The following is a 5673-nucleotide window of genomic DNA, read 5'->3' as shown; positions in this document are numbered from 1 at the left end:
GGGGCCGGGGCGGCCGGAGGCCGGGAGTTTCGGCGGCCGCGGCGGCGGGGCTGGGGCAGGCGGGGCTGGGGGTGGGGAGGGGGAGGTCTGTGTGGTGGTTTGTGGAAAGAGGGGTGACAGCGTGTATTCCGGCCGCAGCTCCGCGGGGCCCTCGCACACATTCACGCGCGGCCTCCGCCGCGGCGGCTGGGGCGTCCCCGGGCAGAAAGCACCGGCGGCAGCCGAGCCGCTGCGCGCAGCCCGCCCGCTTCCTTCCCCGCCAGCCTCCCTCTCTGCCGCCGCCAGCGCCGCCGCCACGGCCGGGCAGCCAGCGCCGCACAGCGACCCCCGAGGGCCGGCCGCGGCACTGCGCCTGGCTCCACACCGCCCCGGCAGCTCCTCGCGGGGAACAATAGACTCGGCTCGCCGGGCTTAGGGTTCATCTGCAATGTGCCGCACATTTCACACGCACACAAAGCCGGCGGAAAGGGGGGCGGCGCGGGGAAACGGCCACTACCGGTTGTTCCAGGGTTAGGGGTGGAGGCGATGTTCGCGTCCCCGGCCCGGCTGTTGGAAGGGCCGCCTCTGAGTCCCTGCCAGCCCGACACAACCGGTCTGGCGCTCGGGAGGGAAGGGAAGCTCCGAGGGGCAGCTCCTCACGCTACGCATCATTCACAGATCGGAATAAAGTCATATTTGTTACCTTTTTTTTTTTTCCCCAAGGTCTAAAGGAATCGGCTTTTCTGAGCCTTGTGCTAGTATTTTGGGGCCTGATTAGCACATTTTCCATGAATTATCCACAAACTAACTTTAGCAAACTGTAAATTAAATACAATGTGAACTGTCTGTCCTAGTTCTGTGGAAATACAGTAATGCTCTTAATTCATCTTGCCTTTGGTTTCACATATCAAACTAGATTATTTTATGCTGAGTTATGCAAACAGTAATTAAACTGGTTGGGAACCAATTCTTTGAACCTTAACAATAATTAACGTTTATATTTTTACATTAAGATATCTTAAAGGTAGAAGCGCTTAAATAGTGAATAATGCCTTGTTTTTCCTTGCTTTCTCTCAAATGTCTTAAATGCCATCCCCGTAGAAAATATTTTGAAGGTTAATAAAGCTGCTTAAAGGGAGACTAATCTCAACAAATACTCCCACCTAAGTTTGCATTTACAAGGGGTGCTGGAGACGGCCCTTTGCTACAAATGCTAATTAAGCTTCACAGTGTGAGGCGTATCTTTATTCCCATTTTAGTGATCGCCACTATTAGCAAAGTCATCGACTAACCCAAGGTCACAGGCTTATACAGGTCTGGATGATTATTTCAGGTAGTAGTTCCAATGGGAACATTTATTTGCTGGTGAAAAAAAAAATTATGTAATGTAGTCCAGCATGCTTCCGGTGCTCACTCTAGGAAACGGATTTATTTCCCAAGTAAAGTTTGTCTCTTAAATGGGGTTGGAATGAGACTGTGGCTAGGAAGTTCCTGACACCCAAGGGCCAGTGAGTGTCTGAGACGGAAGCCAGTGAAAGGCGGAGACCCAGCTGGGGGAGTGGATGGGCCGGGGCCGGAGGCAAGAAGCGGGGGGTGGGGTAGGAGGGAGACCAGGTCATCTGTCCCTTCCCCCACCGGTCCTCTTAGGGGTGGTGGAGATGTGGGCCGCAGAGCTGCGAGGCCGGCGCTGTGCGGATTCCCTAAACGCCGCACTTGCGCACAGCCCCTTACGTAACTGTCAGCGCCGGGGATTCCCTAGAGGGGGTCATTCTATTCAACCATTACACACACCCCGGGCTGCTGCCGCCGCGCCGCCGCCGCCTCACAAAATGGCGGCGCCCATAGAGGAGACAGCGGCCGCCTCCTCGGCCCCATTTTGTGGGAGGCGAGAGATCTGTCAACATGGAATACCTCTGCTGAGGATGCATCCGAGTTTGGAAATCCTGCTGAAGAGATGGAGCCGAGGGGAATCTCGTTCAACGGAAAATGTCAACGACTTCTAGCACCTCCACGCTTTTTAAAAAAAATTATTATTTTCATTTTCTCGAAGGAAGCGCCAGAAGCCGCCGGGGTAATTGTAACTAAGGGGAGAAGGGAAAGCTGCGGCGTCTCGGTCGCTTTGGTTGCTCTTCCGCGCTCCCGGCAGCTGACTGCGATTTCGCGGAGGGTCGCCTGAGCCGCCCGTCCCGCTCCGAGGGGACGGGGACAGGGCGACGTGGAACGACAGCGGCGGCCTTAGTAGCGCCACTTGTGCAGCGAGACTTTTCGGTAGTTTTTAAATGCCAGAGTCCACAGCACCGTCGGTACCCCTCGTCAGAGTCGTGGGCTTTGGGAACCTCGGACGCCTTTGCTCCGGGAACTCGCGGTCGGCCGGGAGCAGGGAAGCCGGGTTGCGGGGAGCGGGCCGTACTCGGGGATTCGGGCCGCCCTGGCCCACCGGGTGGTCGCGATCCGGGCCCGGGTCCTGGATGCTGCTGGTGGGGCAGGAGTGAGAACGAGGGCATGTACACTGAAATTTAGGTCGTCCGAGTCGGGATCTAGGGTTGTATGTTGATAATGTCTCCGGTCAGACGTCAGAACATCTTTTCTAGCATCCCACTCTGCAGTGGGCATATCGGTCTCATTTCATATCAAAGGGCGGAGTGGAGAAATGACATTTATTTTTATTTTTATTTTTTAAGGGGAGGTTGCCACTTTTAAAGCACTGCTTGCTGTTAATGTGTGTTATGTGTATACACACCTGCATATACAATAGTGTGCTTTGCTTTTAAGTACGAGTATCGAAGGGCAAAGACCTGGAGTGGGAATCTAACGTTTTAATGCCCTTAAAAAAAATTAAGATGTAATGTGCAACTGAAGAGTTGACTTTGAAAAAAAAAATCTTTTTCTGAAAAGAACCCATCATATTCAAAATGGACTCCTAAAGTATATCTGATGGGTAGAATATAAATTCATAACATTTTGGATATTCTCTCGTCAAAGAAAAAAAAAACATAAAATTTGATGTTTCACAGATTACTACACGATTCAACTTCCCCAAGACCAGAAAAATGTAAGGCAAAAGTAAGCTATTAAGGGTATTCGCTTGTAAGAGGAATGCTTACATGGTAAGGGAAGGGGAGGTTCACTGATGAAACTTAAATGTGCATTATACGAGTAATTTATTTACAAAAAAAATTTTTTTTTACAGTTGCAGCAATCATTTGTATTTGCATGACTTTTTCTTTTTTTGTAGGTGTTTTGGCAGTGTTGATTTTGACCCTCATATTTCCTCTCTGGGGCAAAGCTGCATTTTTCTGCAGGCTACGTCTCAATCACTAAGTTCCATGCCCTGCCGCACCCGAATGCTAGTTCTGGTGTGTGCATTACCAAGATACAGTTTCGGATCCTGTCTGTTCCTACTGATGTTCTTTATATTTAATAAATTTAGTGACCACTAACCAGTCTGTATCTCTTGCAAGAATACCCACCCTATCTTAGCACCCAAGTACCCAGAGAGTATTTTTTTATGGGATTGCACCTAACAGTAACCCTAGAGAATAGTATTACGTTTCTTTGTACCATACTGCATTTCCTATAGTGGGCAGCATAGAGCAGGTGGATCCTGGAAGAAAATGATAGAGAAGTGCAACAGTTTTACAATATTCTTTAATATTCTCTAATTTGATGATGTAAATAAAATATAATTCATAGTTTTCAAGCATCAATAGAAATCATTCCTATAAAAAGTACCAGTGACAGTGGAAATTGTTGAAACTCAATTTGTATAGTTTACTGTTCTGATGAGAAATGTTGACAAAGCCTTTTTGATGTGAAAAAATGCAAAAAGTGTGGTTTTTAATTGTAACTGCAAACCCTACACATCATAATTACAAGTTTGTTATTTTATATGCACCTCTGATCCTTATAATCAGTTTTAATATTATATAAAACTTAAAAAACTAAACCAAATTTCAAATCAAGCATGTCAGGTTATAAAATTACAACAGCTGAACTACCTTAATTGAGGAATTGGTACATCGATTCACTGGAGACATTTTTGGATTTTAAGTTACTCTATGGTTTAAAAGAATTGGTTGAACAAGGCAGTTGAACTTAAAAGTTTTATGTCTTTAAAGATGATCTTAAGAGGAAAGGAATTGTTGGTAAGATAAGAGAATGCTTTCACCATTTGCTGCTCTTGCCCGTGTCTACTGCTGTACTTTTTTATGTGGGCTAACTTGTCTTGTTTGGACCTTTGATTGTAATATCAAATCATAGATAAAGTCTTTCTTCATGATAGCGACTCTTAAGGATTACTTGTAACTACGCTTTTAAAAAGTGAGGACATAGTTTATTCTACTACAGGTTAAGGTTTTAAGTAGATATTCTGAATTTGCAGTGGACAGACTTTTGAATGGTTTGTTCCTAAAGGGTCTGATAAGTTTGGGGATATTTCTTTGTTGTAATTTCTTTTCAATAGATATTAAAGGCTATGCTTTGTACATAAATCCAGTGTAGTAAGACTTAATTTTTTAAAAAACTATATTTTAGCCAATTATAGTGTTCTTTTGAGAGGCATCCCCAAATGTGCTTTTCACAGGGAGCTGTTCTCATTATGTCAGTTACCTAATCTTGAATTTTTTTAATTGTTACGGGTTTAAGGTGCTACATTTGTGCATTGTTATTTATTTCATCTAATTTGGTCACTAAAAAAGAACAGTAGGCCCCAAACTAACTGTGCTCTTTATAAAGTACCACAGTTTTTACTAGTTTAATGGTTTGTTTATAGTATTTTAAAAGTTATTAAAACTAGGAGAGCATAAATACTAAACCAAGGAAATAATTATTTTTTATCAATGCATTTTACTAAGTCACTGAATAAATACTTATTGAATGCCTCCATTGGGCAAAATGGGAGAGGGCGAGAGAAATTGACTTGGCCCTCAAAGAAATTATACTCCAGTATACTAGATTTTTCTTAACTGCTAGCTTTAGAAGATTATAACAAAATATTCAGACCATAGAGTTCTTAATTTTTAACACTTAAGCAGGATGTTTAGCATAGAGTTAAATTCAAAATTCTGCTTAGAATAGAGACATTTAAATATAATTACGTACAAAATTATATTACTGTTAGGATCAGTGTAGTATTACTGTTATTCAAAGTGCTGTAAAAATATTAATAGCAGCATTTAAATCACATCCTTTGAAAACTCAGATCCACAAAAAATATGATTCCAGTAATTAACTTTTTAATTATGGGAAAAGCAAGGGAGTGTAAAAAATATACTACTGAGCAAACGAACAGGAATTGTTTTAATGAAATTTGATTTTCTGTTTCAATTTTTTGGTACATTGACTCTTCTGACATTGCACTTTGCTATTAATTTAAAAAAATTAAACTCCAAAGACACATTAATTCTGTATTTAATGCAAATTTAATTCTTGACTAGCTGTAAAGCTTAAAGAGTTGGCAGTCTTGTTGGTGAAACAATAAAATAGGAATTAAGCTGAAATGCAAAACTATGTAATAGGTTTCATAAATACATATATAGGTTTTCCTCTATAGCTATATGAATCAGAGAAGTATTGACTTATAATAATTTATTTAGTTTTTGTTTTTCTCTGAAGACATACCACAAACTGCATGTCAAAATTGAAAGTCAACCAGAGCCAGTGTAAATTGTTGAGGCTTATTGCCATCCATTAAGG

Source organism: Panthera uncia, chromosome B4 (assembly GCF_023721935.1).
Source record: "Panthera uncia isolate 11264 chromosome B4, Puncia_PCG_1.0, whole genome shotgun sequence".
In the NCBI taxonomy this organism is placed as follows: Eukaryota; Metazoa; Chordata; class Mammalia; order Carnivora; family Felidae; genus Panthera; species Panthera uncia.
The sequence above is the reverse complement of the archived record's forward strand: the minus strand, read 5'-3'. Positions refer to the sequence as shown.